Raw genomic sequence first — 24,851 nt, 5'->3', positions numbered from 1 at the left:
CAGCCCGTCAACCTCAGTTGACTCATCAGGTATATTGGATCTGATAATCCTGCTCATAAAGCAAAAGGCTGCGGGTGGTACTTTGTTCTGTGACTGGGACATTCTAGGGCTATGATCAAAGTACAGCTGACCGTTGAGCAACACAGGTTTGAATCACCCGGATCCACTTGTCCACAGATTTTTTATTTAGTACAGTACAGTACTTAGAAAATAAACATATTTTCTCTTCCTTAGGATTTTCTCCATAACATTTTCTCCAACTTGCTTTGCTGGAAAAATATATTATATGGTGTGTATGACATACAAGATGTGTGTTAATTGACTATGTTATCAGTAAGGCTTCACGTCAGCAGTGAGCTATCGGTAGTTAACGTTTCTGGAGAGTCAAAGTTATACATGGAGTTCTGACTGCGTGGGAAATTGGCACCCCTGACCCAGGGGTCATTCAAGGGTCCTCTGTAGTTGCTTTCCTTCCTTATATTGATATCATGATGTCCTTATATTGATATCATGATGTCCAGCTTACAAGCCCATGTTATGAGTCTGATTGGCCAGCCCAACTTCCTTAGCTCCTGTCTGGCAGCCGTGGGTTAGTCCTGGAGGTATTGATAATTGACAAGCAGACAAATGTTAGGACTTGACCCCGCCCGGAGGGAGGACGGGAGGAGAGGGAGATTGCTGTGGTGTAAATGCTCCCCCATGTGTGGGAGGACTCAGAAGTGTGGCTGATTTCTTACTACCAATAAAGGCACTGCAGGCAGAGCTGGGAAGCGATGGGCAGGAACACACCACCACACACTTTGCTACCAGCCACAAACAATAGTGCATGCAACACACGGAGCGCACACCCTAGTGATGAGTTCTGACCATTCATTCATTATCTTTGCCTCTAGTCTCTTTTATGTTAGTTGTATATATATGTTAATTCAAGGTCTAATGACGGCTGTGTTTCACACCTGGTTTGTCAAAAATCCTGAGAGCTGACTGTGTGCGTTCGGCAGACCGGTATAAATAACACCACTGGTGGTGTGTTTCCTGCGAAGACATGTTTCAGCCACGGTTCTTCAATCACCTGTCTCAGCCCTGGTGGTAAGAGATAAAAGCAAGGTTTGCTCTTGCATCTCCAAGCCTTCCTGGACACACAGCTTCTGGAATGGAAGATGGGTCCCGAGGTGGATTTAGAATGTCTGCCTCTGTTCTTACCTGTGTGACTGGAGTCCCCCAGGCGCTGCCTCACCTTTGGAACTGGCCCGGGACGCCTCGTGTCTGTGCAATAGCCGGGCTTGTGGATGAGTCAACTGCTGAGCCCCTTTTGAGTTTCTTCTGTCTCTTTGCTGTGCTCCCCTGAGTCCGCATCTCATCGGGGACAATCACCCGGGGGTCTCCTTCACGGTGGCTCATAGCTTTGCTTTTGTTCAGAAAGGAAGCTTTAATGCAAGTGAGTTGTCTGCAGAGGGAGAGGAACAAAACAAGACCGTTTCTGGGTGGTTTCAGGTTCACAATGGGCTTGATGAAAATCTTGGGGAGGAGAATGGAGGGCCAAAAGGAAACTGGACCAGATCGCTTAGAGTTTCTTCCAGAAGCAGTTTCTTTGGTATTCTAGCTCGCCCTTGAGAAGGGAACAGTTGACGCCTGAGATTGCTAAGGAACAGCTAAGATTTCAGTGGTTGTTTTTATTTTAAATCTCACCCACCTAGCTCTCAAAACACATTCTTCATTGAACCTTAAAAGAAATGCCTTGGTTATTTCAAAACATTCGTTTGTGTCAGTTCCCTGAAACAGACTTACATAATCTTAAAACATTTATTTCCTCCTAAAACAATAGATATTTATGGTTCCTACTGAGTCAAGGACCGGCTTGGATTATTGCTGAAGTAATTCTTGTCCATTTCAAGCAGAAACTGATGGATAGAAATTGGAGACCTTTGCCTCTGGATAAGAAATATTGACCCACGTCTTGGGGCACCTGAGTGGATCAGCCGGTTAAGCATCTGAATTCGGCTCAGGTCATGATCTCCCAGTTGATGAGTTTGAGCCTCACATTGGGTTCTGTGCTGATAGCTCAGAGCCTGGAGCCTGCTTCATATTTTCTCTCTGTCCCTTCCCCACTTGTGCTCTCTGTCTCTCTTTTTCTCTCAAAAGTAAATAAATAAATATTAAAAATGTTTTTAAAAAAGGAAATACTGACCCATGTCTCAAGTTGAGTAAGGGTGTCTTCGGTCGCTGTGACAGAAGACATGGGATAAATAACCAATAGAGAAACCTCACCATGCAGAAAATATTCTGATTCATAATTTCTTCCCCCAGAATGGCCCTGATGCTACTTCTGGACCTGCTTAGTGTAGGGGAGTGTTTGATGAGGGAGCTGTTAGGTGTGTGGGCTTCCGAGGTGTAAATGGTACGGCCTTGTGTGGTGTCCAGTCACCACGCTCATTGGTTTGCTCGGTACTTAGGACTTGTGGGTTTGGGGGTGGATTCTAGTACAAATAAGACGGCTCATTCCTCATCAAGAACTGATCAAGTGCAAACATAGAAAGCTGTGATTTCAAAACAAATGCAGTCAGTGTCATTTGAGGTATATTAACTACTCTAGAAACTCACAGGAGAGAGATTACCTGTGCGGCAGGAGTGGTGAGGTCAGGGAGAGTTTCAGGAGCAGATGACATTTGAAGTGAGTGTTTTTTGAGTAGTGTCTTTTTCTGTTTTGTTTTTTAAGTTTATTTAGTTTTGAGAGAGAGAGATTGCATGCACATGTACTGGGGACAAGGGGCGGGGCAGAGAGAGAAAGGGAGAAAGAATCCCAAGCAGGCTCTACACTGTCAGTGCAGAGGTCAACATGGGGCTTGAACTCATGAACTGTGAGATGATGACCTGACCCAAAATGAAGAGCCCCATGCCTAACTGACTGAGCCACCCAGGCATCCCATGAGTAATCCCTTTTAGTTAAAATACCTATTTTAAAAATTATAAAAGTTAACAATGCTAATTGGAAAAAACTTTTAAAATGTGAAAATTATTAAGACTAGAAACATTCATCAATATTACCACTGCCAGAGATACCGTTAGTAACGTTCTTGTTTTGTTTTGTTTTTGTATTCTGTCATACTGTTTCTAAGCCTGGATCAGATTCTTCCTAAAATGGATTATTTGTTTTAAGTATTGTCTTGACACCTGAGTTGACTGACAGTGTACCGAAACCATGCCACATTAATAAATACACACTTACATTGTGTTTGTTGTTGTCCTACGGCATTTCCTGTGTTATGTGGCCTGTAATGTATGTAACCAGTCCCCTGGTGGTGGCCATTTTGGTCATGCTCAGCCTTCCATTCTCGTAAAGGCTTCCATTCTTGTAAAGCACACTGTGATGACCCTCTCTGTGCACGTGTTGTGGTGCGCTTCCCCAGTCATACGCGCAGGAGCTCGGAGCAGAGTTGGCTGCCGTGCTTAGCACTGTAGCTGGAAGGAGCAGTATGAGCAGTGAGGCAGAGTTGTGGGACAGAGAGCCCATCCTGGGGCAAGGCAGGAATCGGAGTGGAGCAGCATGCTAAGAGAGACAGGGTCTTCCGGTCATGCCTTGCCTTTTACTCCTTCTCTGCTGGGTACCATATCGGAATCTATCTCCTACTTTCAATGAAGATTCTGGGTATCTTCAATTTTCCTTAATTTCCTTTATTTTGGGAAAAATTGATTAATTGTTATAGATAATGGATAATTAGAGAATAGTTATAGATGATAGGTAATTAGTAGTTTTGCTTTCCAGAACTTCTTGAGAGCCTTAAGAAACCAGCTAGTTGGGGTGTCTAGGTGGCTCTGTCAGTTAAGCGTCTGACTTCAGCCCAGGTCATGATCTCACAATTTGTGGGTTCAAACCCCACGTCGGTTCTGTGCTGGCAGCTCAGAGCCTGGAGCCTGCTTTGGATTCTGTCTCCCTCACTCTCTGCCCCTCCCGTGTTCACGCTCTCTCAGTCTCTCAAAAATAAATAAACATTAAAAAAAAAAAAAAAAAGAAAGAAACCAGCCAGTTGAGGAGTAAATATGTAATGGAGGTTGGGGAGAGAGAGAGTGTATGTGTGTTGTATGTGTGAGAGTGTGTGTGCGTAGAAAAAACTGAGAGCAGAGGAGCCAGCAGGTTTGAAAAGCAAAGGAAACATTAATATGTGTACTTTATATACTTTTTAACAAACTGAATAAAGTTTAAAGATAATTTGGGAAACATACAGATTAGGAGAGAAGTATCATAATTTAATAATACTATTTTATATTTATTGAGTGCTTTTATGTGCTTATGTGTTTTATTTATTTTTCAAAGTTTATTTATTTTGAGAGAGAGAGAGAGCGCAAGTGGAGGAGGTGCAGAGAGAGGGAGGGAATCCCAAGGGGACTCGTCACTGCCAGAGCAGAACCCTGACGTGGACCTCAAACCCATGAAACCACAAGGTCACAACCTGAGCTGAAACCAAGAGTCAGACACTTAACCGACTGAGCCACCAGGGCACCCCTCACCCCTTCTCGTGTTTTATTTATTTATTTATTTTTTATTTATTTATTTTTAAATATTTTTATTTCTAGGAGAGAGAGAGACAGCGTGAGCAGGGGAGGGTCAGAGAGAGAGGGAGATACAGACTCCGAAATAGGCTCCAGGCTCTGAGTTGGCAGTCAGCACAGAGCCCGACGCGGGGCTCGAACCCACGAACCGCGAGATCATGACCTAAGCGAAAGTCGGACGCTTAACCGACTAAGCCACCCAGGCGCCCCCCCCTTCTCGTGTTTTAAATGCATCGTTTTGTTAAAGCATTTCTCGGACACCTTCCCAGGAAGAGTGCAGGATTCTCCCATTTTGCACGTGAAACAGAGGCCTTAAAGGCTGGCTATGGGGAGGCGACCCCAGACCTGATGTTGGAACTGAGGGCCTTGGGCGGGTCCAGGGACTTCGCTGGGAGGGTTGTGAGGCGCTGGAAAGACGATACCTACAGGTGACGCACAGAGATGGCTTCTTTCGTCGCCACTTTTCACAGGAAGAAAACACTTCTTGAGCCATTTCCCCTTCCCTTCATGGAAGATTGTGTTCTTGTTATTGCCAGACCTTCCTAGCTGCCCTCCATCCCTCTGGGGGATTCCGCTTTCCCACCCCAGGGTGAGGGGGTGACCCCATGGCCATCTTGGCCGTAGGACTTATTTTGCTGAAAAAATGTGACTGGCGATGACACATGCCATTCCCCAGCAGCAGAGGAGGTCTCCTCTCCTCACCACGAGACCAGCACCTCCCAGCAAGGGCTGCTCCTGCCTCTCGGTCCCGGGGAAGAACACATGGGTCACCACAGCCCAGTTCCAAGGAACCAAACAGGAACCAGAAATAAGAAGACCTTTCTCTGTCATTGGTACTCTTTGACACCGCAGCATAACTTAGCCGGAACCAATACATTCCCACTGTCGTGTTGCAGTCTCACCCCTGCACTGAAGAGGTGAACCTTCACTAGACCCTGCCACTTCAATAAGGCATTTAAGTAGGTATTTGCGGTTGACCCAGTGAGTGACCCCTTCATTTTGTAGAATATATCCTGGGTCAAGGGCTGGATGTCTGGAGGTTTTAAATAATCCCAGTCCCGGCCCACAGCCTCAGCAATCTTTGAGCCATGTATCCAGCAGTTGGAAAACAAGGCAGGCGGTTGGGTCATAGAGACCAGTGTCACATGGTCACTGGCGGGCTGTGCTCACAGAGGTGAACCCCTTTGCTGTACGGCATCCTCACGATGCCCATGGAATGACTTTGCTCTCCCTCCCTGAAGCTCGTCTTCCCCCTTCTCCCCCGCCAGCCTGCATTTACTGCTCTGTGTAGTTTGTGCTAAACGCTAGGTTTCCTTATTCCCCACGTGCATTTGTGATGAAACCATTTGTACCGACTCATCCACTAGATTAGTGTCCAGGTCTTTTTTTTTGACATGTGTCATGAACTGCTTAACTTCACAGATGACCTAGCTTAAATTTTTGCCTCGTAGTATAAATTGCTTACATGTTATTACAACAAAATTAAACTCTCAGTAAATTATTGACTGTTTTTGTTGATTTTTCTCCCCCTGAAGTTATTGGTTCTTTTTTCCAAGACATGTTAAGGCTCTTCATGGGCTTCTTACGTCCATTTGGGATAATTCGGAGTTGATCTGTCATATTTCAGATCCTGTGTCTAACAATCTGGCAGCTGTTCAGGAGATCTGACTTGACTTCACATTCCTAGTGACTAGTCCTGGGTTCAGACGGGGGAGGGAAACCAAAAGTTCCTAGAGGTCTGTCTGATCAGTAGTTTCTGGGCTAACAAGATTTGGCCACTCCCTTCCTTTTGGATTAAATTCAGCTACTTTCTGTCCTATTATTTCTGACTACCTCTCCACTCTGATTTCAAAAGGCACATGGTGAATTTATTATTCAAGTCCCATCTTGGACCAAGGGCTTTCAAACTTTTTTGTCCAATATGCACAGAAGGAAAAGGTCATCAGCCTCAGCTGGACGGAAGGAACAATCAGGGAACGGCTATGGTTTATTGGCAATTGTCTGCTTTTAAGTTTGGGTGGTAGGTTCATGATTGTTGATTTAAAATGTATTCTCTTGTATATATTAAATACTATATAACCAAAAACATTTTTTTAAACGTAAAACACAGTTCATACTGTTAAATGCACCCATTGCATTTATATTGGCATAACTGAGTCACATTAGTTATTTTTACAACTTTAATTTTCTGTTAAAACACCTTAGATAGGCATTTTAATAGGTAGCGCCCTCTGTTTTCAACAGAGCAAAATAATTTTTTTTGAAGACACTATTTATTGACCTTTGATTTTCTGATGATCTTCATGTAACCATAAGCATCAGTATAGTTTAGGGCTCACGCAGAGAAATATTTTCTTTTGTTCTACCACAGAGAAGTATCTTCTGTTGGGAAGGATAGAAGGTTCATGTCTGATTATTGGAAGTGACTGGCCACTAGTCCCTTCTCTTTTTTTGTAAGAGAATCTAAATATTTACACAGAGTCTGAAACATTAGCTCTCTGTCTCCTCAGCTGTAAGCCCACACCTGTCTGGCAGCTATAGGGATCAGACTTGAGAGCCCCAGCTTTGGGGCCAAACACATATGGCTTTGACGCTGGCTCTGACTCATCTTAACCGTTGACCTTGGGCATCAAAACCTTGATTCCCAGTTTCCTTGTGGGCTCATTACAGCTGTTAATACCACCTTGCTATGTTGTATACCCATTAAATGGGAAATGTCTGTATAGTAGAAGCCACTGTCATTACTAAATGCCCAGCAAACGAATTAAATAGAACGTGTTTTTGTTGTTCTAGGTGGAATTACATTTTCCTGTAGGAACAATGTTAAGAATGAGGTTTGAGTACACTATTAGAAATATTATTAACATTATACTCGGATCAATCATTAGTTAAATAGGCTTTTAAAGACTGGCCAGAGAAGCCATTGTCTACAGTTTATCTCTAGTGAAATAGATTTCAAGTGCCACCTGGATAGAGTTCATTGACTTCAGACTTTAGAAGTGAACTTTTTTTAGAATGTAATTTATTACCAGGTTGAGGACTGACTGTTTAGATAACCTTTTGCTCAGACATAAAATGGAATTTCTTGACAGGTGGTAGTGTTTTTTTGGGGCAGACAAATAAGCCCTCCTTTCTGCTTCTGAGAAGAAAACTCACCTTCTGAAGAACTTACTGCCCTTCCTGCTGATCCAATGATGTCATTCCCGTGTGGACCGGCCAAACATAGGACCTTGACCGCCAGGTGGGCACATGGCCCCAAATGGGACCAGCGGGAGTTTTTCTTGAGAATCTTAAAAAAATTCCAGCTATGGAATAGTCCCTCTTAGTGGCAGAGCTGGGAGGGCAGTGGAGGAGGGCCAGGAGAAGGGACCCAGCCTGTAGAAGCATTGGTGCCATCTTGCCTTACTTGTGTCATTTTGAGTGTGTCCTCAAGCCCAGCTGCCCTGTGGCTTTCCTGTTGCTGGGCTACTTAGAGTCCACACAGCCCGTCTCACTCCTACCCATGATGCTCCGCATGCCATTTCTGTTACCTGTGAGTTAAAGAATGCTGACTCATTTATGGAGTTGTTGAGACTTAGAATACTGAAGAAGCTGGGTCTTTGTCATGGCAATTATAATAAACATAATTACATAGCAGGACAGCTGATTTAGGGCATATCTTTTTGAGAACAATAGTGGTATTGATTTCCATCTCATAAAAGCAGAAATGTATTAGCAAAATCAAAGGGTGCTAGTAACGTGTGTGTGTGAGAGAGAGAGAAATAATGACTCTTTTTTTTAAATTTATTTTTTTACATTTATTTATTATTGAGAGACAGAGAGAGATGGAGACACAGAATCTGAAACAGGCTCCAGGCTCTGAGCTGTCAGCACAGAGCCTGACGTGGGGCCCGAACCCACGAACTGTGAGATCATGACCTGAGCTAAACCGACAGAGCCACTAAACCGACTGATGCTCAACTGACTGAGCCACCGAGGCACCCCAAGAGAGATAATCTCTTAGAACACGCTGATGGTCACCAGAAGGGAGGTGGGGGGGATGGATGAAATAGGTGATGGGTATCAAGGAGTGCACTTGTTGGGATGAGCACCCAGTGATTAAAATAAAAACTTTCTGAAAAAGAGAGAAAGAGGGTTAATGACTCTTGATCGGAGTTTGTTCTAATGCAAACATAACATTTGATTTTAAACCTCATAAACGAAGGAATTCACGTGATGGTTCTAGTAGTTTGCTACCATTTATAGTCAGGGCCACGTGGACTATAGTCGTGGGTGTACCGTGTACATTGGGAGAGATGCTTGTCATTAAGGAGGAATTGGTACTTTGGCAAGATTGGCAAATGTGTACACATGTGTTTCCTTCCAGCAAGGGAAGATGAAATGACTTAGTGCCTCTGTTTTCTTCTGTGGGCTAGTGTTGGAGGAACTGAGACTTGATGTGGTGACATTCTTTTGTAAACTCTGCTTCCCTTTAGGAAGCATCCGGTTCACTCGCTCAGTGGTGGCTCACTGTATTGTTGGAACATGTCATAAAGAGCAGAGAGACGCATCTGCCTCATGAGTTCTGCTTGCCAGCTGGTCTGAACAGCCTTAATGGTTGCTGACAGTTGATGCAGCAGCGGGTCCCAAGGAAAGTTCTTCTTTCTCTTTTGTGGCTACTGTAGAACTGAAACACCGTGTGTATCAACAGCAGCTGTTTCTTCAGAATCTGTTACGTCCTGGCCTTTGAAACGCAATCTCTTCCTCAGATGGACTTTTGTCATCTGGTGGGAGAGAGAGGTCAGGGGTCTTGGAAGAAGGAAGATGCTAGTGTTCTTCAAGTCCGTTCTGTGATGGAGTTATGAGGAGTAAAGTCTGTAGGCATTTGGAGGAAACCAGGAAATGGAAGTGTCTGGAAGGTGACAACTAGTATGAAGGGCAAGTGAAGGTCATCAGCCTGGGAGCCTGCTGTGAGCCTGCATGCGGAGGTCGTACTGTGCCCGCTGCTTGTGGGGAACAAGGAGACCAGTTGAGTTATCTGACGGAGGGTTTTTAAGCTGGAAGATGGCGATTGGAAAGCTGGAGGCCAGCTTCTGAATGACTGAAACCATGGCGTGGGGCCCGTGGGCTCTTGGTCACTTGTTTTGAACTGTACAATGATAGTCTGTACTTTGCGTCTTAACTGTAGGCAGAAAAGACATCCTAGAAACAGTTAGCCTTTTTGTACAGTGAGAACATTCCAACAGCAATGGCAACTGTGTTCTTATTTCCCAAGCGTAAAGGTCACTGTAACCGTCTTTTAAGTGCCTTGAGTTATGGTTGCAGGTGAACATGTTTATGAAGCCTTTCTTCTTGGACAGGGAATTTTAAGTTTGACTGGGTCCTAGGCAACAGAAGCAAACTATATTGTCTCTCTCTTTCCTGTCTGGCTACTTTCCCTTCCTCTTTCATGTACCTCAGTGTATCTGTGTATATCTACACACACAGTCTCATTTTTGAGATTGTAGGTGTTAAGTTTACTGAGGTGCTTGCACTCCCATAGGGGGTGTGTGTGGGTGTGTGTGTGTGTGTGTGTGTGTGTGTCCGTCCTCATATAAAACAGCTATTCATGGTGTAGCAGCCAACATATGATCAGTTTGGCCAGTATAACTGGTTACAATAGTTTTGTAAACAGAAAATCGCTGTACTTAAAAATACATATTAATTTGCAGGAGTGTTTGAAGAAAGTTACCTATAAAACAAATGTTTTCCTTTTGATGTCTGTTAGAAAACCACAGTTGTTTAATTGGTTTATGACCAAGGTTTATGACACGGTGCACGCTGGGCTTTCATATTTATCAGGTGCTGGCGATGCTGCTTTAGGAGCATGGGGGGTGGGGTGCAGGTGGAACCTGGTCACCGGAATGGCATTCAGGGGACACTCAGCCTTGGTGACCTGGCAGAAGGGAAGCATGTGTGTGCTGGGAATGGGGAAAACGGTACAGATATGGCCACCTAGGAGGCCATCATGATGCCTGTTGATGCTAAGTTCTCTGGAGAGGGGCAGCGCTTAGCTGACTCCAGAATTTAACTTAAAGCATCTAGGATGGTAAGATGGCTGGTATGGGAGAGTCAGTAGAGATTTTCAGTGTCATCTTCTAGACTGTGGGCGAATTTATGCCTGTTGCTAAGCATCAGGGTCAAGTTATAGGTTTACCTTGCACCTGCCCTTCTTGATCATACGTTGGTCTGTCAGATGGAAGAATCTTAGAGACCTTCAGAGAGATGAAGCTGTTTCCTTGGGCTGGCTGCCTGGTCGCTCCTGGACAGAATTGGGATTAGGGTTGCAGCTCTGAGCTCCTGGTGCCCCGTCCTTCCCACTCTTCCATGCTGGTTTGGAGAAAATCCCATTTCAGAAAGGGCCTTTGGTCTCACTCTAGATCTGATTTTTGCTAATGAGAATTTGAAGAAATTTTTCCCTATAGAATGACTGGTTCTGAACAAATATGAGAAAGTTAAACTCAGGAGATCATCTCCAAAGCCAAGAAGTTTTAATTTGTAACTTAAAAAAAAATTCTTACTCTGCTAAAACTCTCTACTCCCACTAACCATCAACTCCTTTTCTTTACTGGTCCACAGAACCTGGCAGCTCTGGAGTCTTCTGTGATTTTCCAATTCCCAGTCACCTAAAGTTTCCTTTAAATATTTTTACTCCAGAATTATGTTTAGGGCACAGTAACCCAGATGGAATGAGTATTTGTAAAATCATTCTTACTTTTTTAACAGTTGATTTACTGTGGCATAAATTAAATCATTTCCATTTTAAGCCTGTTTTTGGTAGTAAAATTCCTGGTGTATAACACCAAACGCAAGGATCCTAAATCAAAAGTTTCTTTAATTAAAAAAAAAAAATGTTATTTATTTTGANAACGCAAGGATCCTAAATCAAAAGTTTCTTTAATTAAAAAAAAAAAAGTGTTATTTATTTTGAGAGAGAGAGTGTGTGGAGGGGCCAGCAGGGGAGGGGCAGAGAGAGTGGGAGAGAGAGAATCCCAAGCAGGCTCCAATCAGCCCAATCCCGGACTCCATCCCACCAAGCAAACCCTGAGATCATGACCTGAGCACGGACTCAGCCACCCAGGCGCTCCTCTTTAACTTTTTTTTTTTTTTTACCACTTAAATAAGGGACTCAGACCATACAACACCAAAGTACTACTTCAGCTCTAAAATTATCTGGGTATTTTAACATTGAAAAGAGGCTTTTTAAAAAGGCTACTTTTTCTCCATATTGGTGATCCCAATTCAGAACTTGAACAAGACTTAACAGTTTGAGTGCCTGCTGTATGTCCAGCACCGCACCGTGCCAAATGCTGTCCGTGTATTAGGACATATGAGCTGTCCCACAAACCCTGTCCTGTGGGCATTTGATCCCCTTCCTCTGCAGATAATCAGCTTGTCCCAGGGCATTTGGTGTCAGAGGTCAGATCTGAATCTGCCTTGATCCCAGATCCCAGGCTCCTTACATCCACAATCACCAACTAACTCAAGAACTTTTCCTTAAAGCAATAGAAATTAACCTACATGCACTGAACAAGTATTTCATAACAAGATTAATTCTTGTTTTTGAAAGAGTTTTTTGTTTTTGAAAGAGTTTTTAAAGAGCCATCCACCACTTCCTTCAAGTTAGAGGCTGAAGTTAGAAAAAAGATTTGTTTTATTCTGTTTTGTTTTAAAGGCTTTTGTAAAGGGCTGCTAAGCCCGATATAAATCAAGAAAGGAAAGTTCCGCCTTAGCCGCCAGTGAACACGCTTATTGGTTAGGACTGCAGGGGCTGACTCATTTCTTTTTCGCCGTGTTAGAGGGCCACACCCTGCATTCCAAAAANGAGAAGTAAGCGTGCGCCTTCGGGGACGCGGGGCTCCGACCGTGTGCCCTGCGGGGTGCGCGCTGCGCGTCCTGCGGGCGCGGCCGCCGAGACGGCGGGTCCGGGTGCGGGAGGGGCTTGCACGGATGCGCGGCGTGTGCGCGGTGCTCGTGAGAACCGGGGATCCGCGGCCGCTTTCGGCTCAGGGGCGTCGCGCGTTCGCAGGGCAGCCTTCAGAGCGGGTGGGGTTGCGCTTACAGCCAGGTGTCCAGGTTTGGTGCGAGTCTCTTTTCCAGGTCCAGTCCCCGTGCCGAAGGTCCCCGCGAGAACTGCTGCTGCTGGCGGGGAGCCTGCGCCGGGGCCAGGAGCGGGCACGTGCTCCGCGTGTTTACTCCCCAGCCACGCTTTCTATTTATTGTGGCCACGAAGTGCTCTTGTGGGATTGGTGCACATAAATACCCGCAGAGAGTGCCCGGGCCTGGCGCCCGCGTGCCTGTGCCCATTGGTGTTTGTCCTGCGCGGCTAAGTTACACCGAAGTGACAGCCGGAGACCCAAGGTCTCCCAGTCCGCTTTACTCTCTTGCCTTTTCACTTTAAACCGTATATAGGAATAAAGTCGTGGAACTTCCTTAAAAATCTTCCTGTGTAAAGTCCGAGTCAGCAAGCGCACCGAGATTTGTGTACTGTAAATAAATTATGATTTTGCAAGGGGAGGGGAGGTATTGGGGACAGGAGAAGCCGAATCTTGTGATTATTCTGGTTGACTAAGGACACACAGTGCGACAGACATGTGTCACCATCAGAAACACTGTGCCGGGCGGGCCGAGGACGTCCCGGTAGTGAGGCGGGTGGCGGGAAGATTGTAGAACTGAATCACGAGGTTGCCAACATGAATTCCGAAGCTGTGAGTGGTATCCTTACCCTGCATTCACGAAGGTAGAGACCAGTGCGCAGACGGGCTCTGTAGCAGAAAGAGTGAGGTGGTCTGCTGCTGCCTTTGTAACTATGAAGGAAAGGTCTCCGGAAGGAAATCACCTCTAAACATAATAATTACGTTAATTGGACAGAATTTTTAATTAGTTACACTGTGACCTCCCAGTGGCACCGTGTCCAAGCTCATAGGCTTGTCGTTAAGCTCAGTCGCTCTGACTAAATCATCACAAGTGCCTCTGTGTGAGATGTGACCACTGGGAATCCTAGTTCTTTTGAGAATAAGCCTGTGTTAGGGAAGGAAGTGGCATGAAGTCCGCTGGGGACGTGGGAAAGGGCCCCCGCCCTCCCACAGGTGGTGAGAAGGGGAAGATGCTTTGTTAAATCTCTCCCATGCCTATAACTTTTTTATGTTTCTTTTTTCAAATTTATTTATTTTGAGAGAGAGAGTGTGTGAGAGTGCGGTGGAGGGGCAGAGAGAGAAAGAAGCCCCACTAGGGGCTTGAACTCAGGAACCCTGAGATCAAGAGTCGGACACTTAAACCGACTGAGCCACCCAAGAGGCCTTAAATTTAGATTTTGATCCTTGTGTTGTCTAATAGTTGCGACGGGCCGGGCGTTTAAGGACCTGCTTTCATCAGGCAGTGAGATGCTCTGTACCCACTGCCTCATGTAATGTGTACAGTATTGCTGAGACAGAGAGAGGTCTTGTGCGTTTTACAGCTGAAAAGGCAGCTTTGGCAAGGCTATGTTGTCTCCAGAGTTCACGGCCAGTGACTTGGGCTTACACTAGAAAGTAGCGTTCAAGGTTGGTGATTTTTCCCATGTGGTTTCTCACTTCTCCTCACATAGGGTTAACTTTTCCATGTGAAATAATCCACAGGAGTTTCTTCATTCAAAGCAGATTTTTTTTGTGTGTTGTGATTTTAAAGGCTCCTCATTGCCCTGGTGCCAAAATACCAAAGTTCAAGGAATAATGCGTTTATTCTGGGAGCTCATGGTTTTCAAATATTAACTAAGCAAGCCGTTTTCTTGATGGGCCTGTTAACACATGTGACCGCCTCATAGTTACTGATTTGGGGTGACTTTCTTCTGTTTTGTTTTTTTGTCCCCCCACCCCCACCCCCCCAAAGTCCTTTGCATTCTGGACTTGGTTATTCTTCCTGCTCCGCATTCACCCAAGGGCAAGGGCAGCCCAGGGGTTCTGTCATTGTCACACCAGGCCGCTGGGTCCATGGAAACCCAGTGGTGGCATTCTCTGCGTGAGTGTGCACCCGCAGTATATTCTGGGCGATGTGAAAAGTTTTTTTTTTTATTTTTTAAATGTTTTTTATTTATTTCTGAGAGAGACAGTGTGTGCTCAGGGGAGGGGCAGAGAGAGAGAGAGAGAGAGGAAGACACAGAATCTGAAGCAGGCTCCAGGCTCTGAGCTAGATGTCAGCACAGAGCCCGATGCGGGGCTCGAACTCACAAGGTGTGGAATCATGACCTGAGCCGAAGTCGGACGTTTAACTGACTGTGCCACCCAGGCGCCCCTATGAAACCTTCTTAAACTTGTTTTTAGCACACAGATTAGCGCTGCCCCTGCCCATTAGCAAAGGCGAGGTCACACACGGCGGCAGACAGCAGGAGGGTCCATCTGTTGGGTCATTTCTTGGGACGTCCAGATGGGAGAGAGTAAGGCCATGAGCTGCGGCATCTATGCCAGAACAGGGTACCGCTCACACCACCACCTCGTCGTCGTCACCGTCTGTTGACATGGAACACCCAGCCGCCTCCTGAAGCAACACAAGGGTGCTGTGGCCTCTTCCTGAAATCTGTGTGAATTCTGGCTGCATTAAGTGGCTTGAGTTCCAGAGGATGTTGAAAGCACATGCCGGTGCGATGATAATACCCCTGGGGTGTAATCTTGTGAAAATCATGGAGGGGAGGAAGTGTGCCAGATTGCTCGGCTTTCAAAACTGGGGGTGGCGGGTGGCCCTTTCTGGAAAATTGATATTCAGAGCTTATGTTGACGTCATCTAGCAGAACTGTCAATGATGATTTGGAAAAGATGGATAGGGATCGATTTACAATGGCGATGATCGGTACCCAGGTCGCTCATTTCCATCTGACCTCATTTCTGTGTTGGTGGTTACTGGACAGGTATGTCGGCATTGCCAGAGGTGATGACGGGTCTGCCTCAGCCAGACAGCTAACAAAGTGCTCCGTGTTCTTTACTCAACGTGGGACAAACGTAGGTTGGACAGCCTTGTGGATAAGTGGGCTTGTGTCTTGTCCCAAAGAGGGTGATGGGTCAGGAGAGTGATGTCCACCTTGTGCAGGGTGCCAGCAGTGTGGGGCACTTGATGACAGCCGGGGGAGTAGCCTCACACACTGGCAGAGGTGCGGTATTCAGAACCAAGGAGGCCAAGGTCCCCGAGTTCCCTGGAGCACTGTAGAGAATGGTGAAGAATGGGGACTCAGGGGCTTCTGGGCGGCTCATTCCATCAAGCGTCCGACTCTTGATTTCTGCTCAGGTCATGATCTCAGGGTGCATGGGATCGAGCCCGAGTTGGGCTCTGCGCTGACAGCACAGATCCTGCTTGGAATTCCCTCTCCCTTTCTGCCCCTTTCTCCCTCTTTCTTTCTCTCTCTCCCTCTCAAAATGAGTAGGTAAACTCAAAAAACAACAACACAGGGATTCTGGCTTGACCTCGGGCAAGGTACTTAACGGTTCTGGGCCTCCATCTCTTCATTCATAAAATGCAGTCAGTAATACCTACTTTATATGGTGGTTGAGGATGTTTAATGATTAAATTAGATGATCCATGTGAAGTGCTTCAGAACCAAGCCTGATGGTAACGTGGACGTGTTAGATGTCAGTCTTCTCCCATTGACCCTGCTTTTACTCCTTTGGGCAATGCTGTGTACGTACGTTTCCCACTTGTGTTTCGGTGTGTGCCCAGAATGGGGTAATCCGGTTTGGCCTTGAGTCTGGAAACTTAGAACGGAGGTTGAAGACACTGGGGACAGATACCTTCGTGCAGAAGCTGGAAGATGATGCTTGCGTACTGTGAAGTGAAATGTGGAGCTCACATTCTCAGTTGTGTACGTTCTGTCCAGTCCAACAAGTGCTCTCTCTTAAGGCTCTGTAGACTGGCATCCCATATCTTCCTTGGTATCAGTATAATCTTGAAGTAACAGTGATACGATCTGAGGCTCTTGGCCGAACTCCGTGGCTTTGCCCAGCTGGTGGTGAGGAGGTGTGAGGCTCATACATAGTGGCTGGGAAGCCAGGGACGCTGCCTGCGGGCTGCCTGCACAGGCCGAGCCCCTGCACCAGGAGTACACAGTCCGGGCCACTTGTCAGCAGTGCTGAGGGTGAGAAGCCCCTGCTCGTTCACTCTTGAGTGTATGTGTTTCTGAAATTGGATTACTAATCTTTGCTCTAGCACTGTCACAAGGGAGCCTCACGGGTCTGTTTAGGAAAGGGCCTGTGGGAGTTCTGGGGTTCTGGAATGTGCACATGTATACAGCATCTACATTTTATCAGCAGCACAGCAAGATCTCATTTGCTCCATTCCCTGGAAGAATGCTTGACGGGGGTTCAAGAGTCAGATAAGCCTGTTTGCGTCCCCACCAGCGCTGAATTAACCTGCTGTGTGATTTGGGGCAAGTTTCTTTATCTGTGAAAACCCAGTCCCTGTCGCCTAAGAGCTGCAGGAATAAACAAGGCCACGTATGTAAATCTTGCAGTCCACTTCTTAGGCACAGGAGTAAGCCACTGATTTTTTTGTTTTGCTTTTCTAATTAACTTTTATTTATTGATTGATTTTGGTGGTGGGGTTAGCCGAGGCCTGTTGACACGTAAGACTTGGAAAGAAGATGAATAAAGAAATTGGATTTCTAATAACAAAAAGACAAGAAACAAAAAGGGGGTCCTGGGGTCAGGATTTAGGAGGCTCCTGTCTTTGGAAGTGTGACCTCTGAGCCCGTGGGGAGGACTGGGGTGCCCCGAGGGCACAAGCACGAGCCCTCTACTTCCCGAACCCTCTACTTCCCTTGGCTGGAATTAGCCCAGGGCATTTCTGTGAATTGCCCCAAGGTGTGGAGCCTTTGATCTTAGGCAGTTAAATTAACTCTTTCCTCGTCCCGCTCTTGATATTGTGGTTTCTTAATAGATTTTCTAGTGCTTTAAGGTACAGGCAACACACCCAGCCGTGTGTGCACAGAAACGTGTGAGCTCTGCAGCCGTAGCGACTTCCTGGACCCACTCAGCCTCCCCGCGGAAGAAGAAGCAAAGCTTTCGCGTGACTGCTCTTCCCGTCACCGCACTCGGGTGGCATCCGTGTTCCAGGAGTCTGGAGGCCATCCGCGAGCCAGGCAACACACCCGTGAGATCAGCGGGAAGTTCACGTATCTGACCTCGGAGGGACTGTGCCTGTGTGATGAGGCGTGGGTGGAAAGACGGCCAAGTCGCCCACCATGCTCACAGCCCACCTGCTCCCTGCGTCGTCAAGGGAGAAGGTCGTCTCCCAGGGTTGGCCAGAGAGACGCAGCTGCGAGAAGTCCCCGGCTTAGCAAGACGCTCNTTAGTTAGTGGATTCTTTTTTTTTTAATTAATTATTATTTTTTTAAATTTACGTCCAAGTTAGCATACAGTGCAACTGTATACAGTGCAATTGCACTGCATACAGTGCAGGAGTAGGTTCCTTAATGCCCCTCACCCATGTAGCCCGCCATCCCCCAGAACCCCTCCAGGAACCCTCTGTTCTCCATATTTAAGAGACTCATATGTTTTGTCCCCCTCCCTGTTTTTATATGATTTTTGCTTCCCTTCCCTTATGTTCATCTGTTCTGTGTCTTAAAGTCCTCATTTAAGTGAAGTCCTATGAATTTTTTGCTGACTGACTCATTTCGCTTAGCATGATACCCTCTAGTTCCATCCAGGTAGAGGCAAATGGCAAGATTTCATTCTTTTTGATTGCTGAGTAATACTCCACTGTATATGTATACCACGTCTTCTGTATCCGTTCATCGGTCGATGGACAATTGGGCTCTTTCCATACTTTGGCTACTGTTGATAGCACTGCCATAAACATTGGGGGGGCATGTGCCTTTTAGAAACAGCACACCTGTATCCCTTGGATAAATACCTAGTAGTGCAGTTGTCTGGTCGTAGGGTAGTTGTTAGTTCGTGGATTCTTAAAGAGATTTTGCTTTTGTGCTCGAGGTTCCTGCTGCCTTTGAACTGAATCGTTTACATCTTAGCTAAACACGGGACTTGAGCCCTCAAGTGGAGAGAATGTCAGTACTCTCCGCCGGCAGCTTGCCTCGCCCTGGGGTCCTGGAAGTCTTTCCTCTTGGAGCAGCGGAGATGCCACCCACTGGCTCAGGCTGTTAGAGCAGAAACGGCCCCGGAGCAAAGTGCAGCAGCCACAGTCCGAGCAGAAGAGGAATGACTTGGGGATCAAAACCCCCACTTCTGAGAAATTTGCAACACAGACTAAGCCCCTTAGTGCTCGGAGGCCGTCATGAGGCCAACCCTCAAACTTGCTTAACTTCCCTGATTAAACAGAGATAGAAGGTGATGTTCCAGATGCTCCCGGCCTCAACAGCCCTAGAGTTGCTGGGTTGAAAGCAGTATTGACGAAAACTTGGTGGTTCTACCAGAGGATCCTGAGCTGGGGACACAGAGTCGCAGACCTCTGTGCGGTCAGAAGGCTAGAGGTTGCTATTCAAGCCAAGCTGAAAGTCAGGTCGCTGATGGACAAAGGAGGTGACAGACTGGCTACAATTCTAGGTGGCGAGAGCAGCCCAGTTCTCCAAGCCCGCTTGGACGATTTCCCCACTTTGGGTTTTCCCGATCACTTTGCCTTCTCAGATGAGTGGGTAAGACTAGAAAATTCCCTGAGTCATGGCAGGCGTGTTGAAAGTGCTTGAAGGCTGTCTGTATTTGCAAGGTCCTGGGCTTCCGCCTGGTCGAGTGCTATACTGTTTGGTAGCAAGCTCCCAGGTTCTAGACTTCTGCTGAGTCAACAGGTGTGAAAATAGATTTCTTAGCATTATGAAACCAGGGTCCCCGCCAAAAGGCCCAAACACATTTCAGACACAGGGAGCAGAGAGATTTAAAAATGTCAAAGTAGAACGGAACACTGCACCTCCTGACCCATGTCCGAGGGCTTGTACTGTTCAGAGTGTGAACGTGGGGTTTCATGAGTTCTTCTGTGTACTGGTTTACATATACCTCGTGGGTGTGGTCTTCCTCCTTTAAAAAAAATGTCCGGCCCCCCTTCCCCCAAATTCCCAAAACCTTCATTTCACTGGAGTCGCTGGTTTCCAGCAGGAGCGTGTGGTCTGTGGGTACCGTGCGTGAGGGCCGGGCAGACCCCTGGCCCCTTCTGACTCGGGAGAGAAGACCAGACCCTGGAAGGAACTGGAAGGTGTGTGCAGGGTGAGCAGGTCTGCGGAGGCCCCGTCACTGTGCTGGGGCTGTCTGTGTGCTTCTGAGACCCAGCCGTCAGGTTCCAAACCTCGCTTCTCCTTGCCCCAGTCCCTGACCCCCACGGAGCCCACGCCAGCCCCACAGTGCCGTTTCAGGCCACCCAGGAAGCCACGGAACATAGCCCCATCTCACGCCCACCACACTCTCTTGTGATTGCTCTTGGGGTTCCTCGTGAATCCTGCTTGGAGAAAACACATGGCTGGCACATCCCACCTAGTCTAGTCTGCATGATGGCTTGTGCTTCTCACAGCAGGGTGTTCAGGTGGCATTTTTATTTTAATGACCCCGTGTGGTTCGCCTGTACTGTCTCCTGACCATCGTACTGATGAGCCGCAAGGCTAAGGGGCCACACTGGCGAGTCCTCCCGGGGGGCCGGTACCCGGAGACACTTCTTCTCGGGTGGTGCCCGTCTTCACCGTGAGTGTGCTTGTCTTCAGGCCTGCTAGGGCAAGAGCGCGATGACCGTTGTAATCCTGGTTTTGTGTGTTTTTTGGTTTCGTGTCCGTGCTGCTTCTGCTGTTTGGGAAGTGTCGAGAAGAAAAATGAGTGTAACTCCGTGCTTACTCATGCTGGAAACGTGGTGTTGAATCCTGTGAGTGACTCATGTGAGCATGAGTAAAGCAAGCCAGAGTACGCTGTACTTACAGTGACAACACACCAACTCCTGCTTTGCTAGGGAGCCTGTCCTGTAATTCTCGTGGAAATCTCACAGATTACCAGACAGCATGGAAACCCCCAGCCAAAGCAGTTCACAGCCAGAATGTCATTGGTTTTTTTCATTGTTATTTTGTTTTTTTTGTTTTTTTAATGTTTAGTTTTTGAGAGAGAGCGCTACAGAGAGAGACAGAGCACAAGCAGGAGACGAGCAGAGAGGGGGAGACACAGCTAGACTCTGAACTCCTTAGGGGCGGGGGCTGTGCCGCAGACCCACCCACACCGTGGGTACGTTTTTAGGTTCTTAACAAACTGGCTGAAAACTTGCCAATGTGCATTGCTTGCGAGGTGTTTTTTGTTTTTTTTTAATTAAAGTTCTTATTCAAATTCCAATTAGTTAATATACAGTGTAATGTTAGTTTCAGGAGGACAAGGTAGTGATTCTGCACCTCCATAGGTCACCCCACGCTCCTCACGACAAGCGCACTCTTCCGTCCCATCACCTGTCACCCCCCACCTCCCCCCCCCGTGACCATCAGTGTGTTCTCTGTAGTGAAGAGCATGTTTCTTGATTTCACTGTCTCTTTTTTTCCTTTTGCTCATTTTCATTTGTTTCTTAAATTCTACATGTGAGCGAAATTACATGGTGTTTGTCTTTCTCTGACGTTTTACTTAGTATTATTCTCTCTAGCCTTATCCATGTTGTTACAAATGGCAAGATTTTGTTGTTTTATGACTAATATTCCATTGTGTATATATGTATATATGTGTGTGTGTGTGTGTGTGTGTATATACACCACAACTTTATCCATTCATCAGTTGACAGACACTCAGACTGCTTCTATAATTTGGCTGTTACTGATAATGCTCCAATAAACAGAGGGATACATGTTTCACTTATTTGTTGTTTGTTTGTTTTTTTTAATTTGGATAATACCGAGGAGTGCATTTGCTGGATTGTAGACTAGCTCTGTTTTTAACTTTTGGAAGAACCTCTGTACTATTCTCCACAGTGGCTGTACCAGTTTGCATTACCACCAACAATGCAAGAGGGTTCCCCTTTCTCCACAGCCTCGCCAGCACCTGTTGTTTCTTGTGTTGTTGATTTTAGCCATTCTGACAGGTGTGAGGTGGTGTTTCATTGTGGTTTTGATTTGCATTTCCCTGATGAGTGATGTTGAGCATCGTTTCATGTGTCTGTTAGCTGTCTGTGTGTCTGCTTTGGGAAAATGTCTTCTGACTATTTTCTTATTGGATTATTGATTTTTTTAGGTGTTTAGTTTGTAAGTTCTTTATGTATTTTCGATAATAACCCTTTGTCAGATCATTTGCAAATATCTTCTCCCATTCAGTAGAATGGGAGATTCTGTGAAGACATTTTGTATTTTGATGGAATCTCAGTAGTTTATTCTTGCTTTTGTTTCCCTTGCCTCAGGAAACATATCTAGAAAAGAGTTGGTTACAGCCAGTGTCAGAGGTTACTACTTGTACTTCGTGGACTTTTATGATTGCAAGTCTCACATTTAGGTCTTTAATCCATTTTGAATTTTTTTGTGTATGTTTGGTGTAAGAAAGCAGCCCTTTTGCGTGTTGCTGTCCAGTTTTCCCAACACCATTTGTGAAGAGACTGTCTTTTTCCCATTGGATATTCTTTCCTGCTTTGTTGAAGATAAATTGACCATATAATTGTGGGTTCATTTCTGGGTTTTCCATTCTGTTCTGTTGCTCTGTGTGTCTTTTTGTGCCAGCACAGTACTGTTCTGAGAACTACAGCTTCGTTATTTAACTTGAAATCTGGAATTCTGATACCTCCAGCTTTGCTTTTCATTTTCAAGATTGCTTTGGCCATTCGGGGGTTTTGGTAGTTCCAAATTTTAGGATTGTTTGTTCTAGTTCTTTAAAAAATGCTGTTGATGGTCTGATAGGGATGGCATTAAATCTGCAGATTACTTTGGGTAGTATAGACATTTTAACAATATTTGTTCTTGCAGTCCTTGAGCACGGAATGTCTTTCTATTTCTTTGTGTCACTTCAGTTTCTTTCATCGGTGTTTTATAGCTGTCAGAGTACAGGTCTTTCACCCCTTTGGTTATGTGTATTCCTAGATATCTCATTATTTTTGGTGCAATTGTAAATGGATTGTTTTCTTGATTTCTCTTCCTGCAACTTCANATCTCATTATTTTTGGTGCAATTGTAAATGGGATTGTTTTCTTGATTTCTCTTCCTGCAACTTCGTTATTGGTGTATAGAAGTGCAACACATTTTTGTACGTTGATTTGTATTTTGGGACTTTACTGTAATAGTTTTATCAGTTCTAGCAGTTTCTTGGTGGAGTTGTTCAGGTTTCTATATATAGTATCATGTCATCAGATAATGAAAATTTTACTTCTTCCTTACAGATTCGGATGCATTTTTGCTGTCTGACTGTTGTGGCTAGGACTTACAGTACTGTGTTGAATAAAAGTGCTCAGAGTAGACATCCCTATCTTGTTCCTGACCTCACATTTCCCCCATTTTGAATGATGTTAGCAGTGGGTTTTCCATACATGGTCCCTATTTTGTTCAGGTAGTTTTCCTCTAGACCTACTTTGTCGAGAGTTTTTGTCATGAATGGATGTTGTACTTCATCAGATGCTTTTTCTGCCTCTTTTGAAAAGATCGTGTGGTTCTTTTCCTTTCTTTTATTGGTATGATGGTCACATTGATTGATTCGTGAATATTGAACTATGCTTGCTGTCCAGGAATAAATCCCATTTCATTGCAGTGAATGATTTTTTTAATGTATTGCTAGATTCAATTTGCTAGTATTTTATTGAAAATTTTGGCACCTATGCTCCTCAGAGATACTGGCCTATAGGATNATGAATGGATGTTGTACTTCATCAGATGCTTTTTCTGCCTCTTTTGAAAAGATCGTGTGGTTCTTTTCCTTTCTTTTATTGGTATGATGGTCACATTGATTGATTCGTGAATATTGAACCATGCTTGCTGTCCAGGAATAAATCCCATTTCATTGCAGTGAATGATTTTTTTAATGTATTGCTAGATTCAATTTGCTAGTATTTTATTGAAAATTTTGGCATCTATGTTCCTCAGAGATACTGGCCTATAGGATTCTTTTTTTGTGGTGTCTTTATCTGGTGTTGGTATTAGGGTAATGCTGGCCGCACAGAATAAGTTTGGAAGTTCTCCTTCTTTTTCAGTATTTTGAAATAGTTTGAGAAGAATAGGCATTACCTCTTCTTTGAATTCGTATGTGAAGCCATCTGGTCCTGGACTTTTGTTTGTTGGAAGTTTTTTGATGACTGATTCAGTTTCATTGCTGGTAACTAGTCTGTTCAAGTTTTCTTTTCTTTTCTTAAAAAAAAATTTAATGTTCATTTTTGAAGGAGAAAGACCGTGAGCTGGGTAGAGTCAGATGGAGAGGGGGAGACACAGAATCTGAAGCAGCCTCCAAGCTCTGAGCTGTCAGCACAGAGCCCGACGCAGGGCTTGAACTCATGAGCTGTGAGAGCATGACCTGAGATGAAGTCGAACATTTAACCGACTGAGCCACTCAGGCACTCCAAATTTTCTAATTTTTCCTTTTACAGTTTTGACAATTTATATGTTTTTAGGAATTTATCCATTTTTTCCAGGTTGTCCCAATTCGTTGGCATATAGTTTTTCATAATAATTTCTTATAAACCTTTTTATTTCTGTGGTGTTGGTTGTTACTTCCTCTCTCTCGTTTGTGGTTTTATTTATTTGGGTCTTTTCTCTTTTCCTTCTAATAAGTCTTGCTGGAGACTTAGCAGTTTTATTAATTTTTTCAAAGAACCAGTTCCCAGTTTTATTGATCTTTTCTATTATCATCATCATCATTATTTTTCTTTCAGTTTCTGTGTCATTTATTTCTGCTCTGATCTTTATTATTTCCTTCTTTCTGCTGGCTTTAGGCTTTGTTTGTTCTTTTTCTGGCTCTTTTCAGTGTAAGGTTAGGTTGTTTGAGATTTTTTGCTTCTCAAAGTAGGCCCGTATTGCTAAATACTTCTCTCTTAGAACTGCTTTTGCTACATCCCGAAAGGTTTTGGACCATTATGTTTTCATTTTTATTTGTTTCCATGGCTTCTGAAAAATCTCTTTTATTTTCTGGTTGACTCATTCATCGTGTAGAAACATATTATTTAACATCCCATGTATTTGTGGTCCTTCCAGACTTTCTCTTGTGGTTGACTTCAAGTTTCATACCACTGTGGTCAGAAAAGGTACATGGTATGACTTCAGTTTTCTTGAATTTGTTGAGGCTTGTTTTGTGGCCTAATATGTGATCTATTCTGGAGAATGTTCTGCTTGCAGTTGAAAAGAAAGTGTATTCTGCTGTTTTAGGATGGAATGTTCTGAATATGTCTGTTAAATTAATCTGGTC

General features: G+C 45.1%; 1 protein-coding gene across 3 annotated transcripts in view; it reads left to right on the top strand.

Moving 5' to 3' along the window:
- The window catches only part of SGMS1 (sphingomyelin synthase 1), a 235,965-nt gene that overhangs the window by 131,254 nt on the left and 79,860 nt on the right, over positions 1 to 24,851 (top strand). Inside the window, exon 1 of one of the 3 annotated variants that reach the window (XM_077755223.1) lies at positions 7,657 to 7,789. The exons of the other annotated variants lie outside the window; for them this stretch is intronic. The gene's annotated coding sequence lies outside the window, so the exon portion shown is untranslated. Of the gene's footprint in view, positions 1 to 7,656; positions 7,790 to 24,851 lie in introns of those variants that run through there. 3 annotated transcript variants of the gene reach the window in all.

This window comes from Crocuta crocuta, unplaced genomic scaffold (genome assembly GCF_008692635.1).
Source record: "Crocuta crocuta isolate KB4526 unplaced genomic scaffold, BGI_CrCroc_1.0 scaffold2, whole genome shotgun sequence".
Taxonomy (NCBI): Eukaryota; Metazoa; Chordata; class Mammalia; order Carnivora; family Hyaenidae; genus Crocuta; species Crocuta crocuta.
The sequence above is the reverse complement of the archived record's forward strand: the minus strand, read 5'-3'. Positions and strand labels throughout refer to the sequence as shown.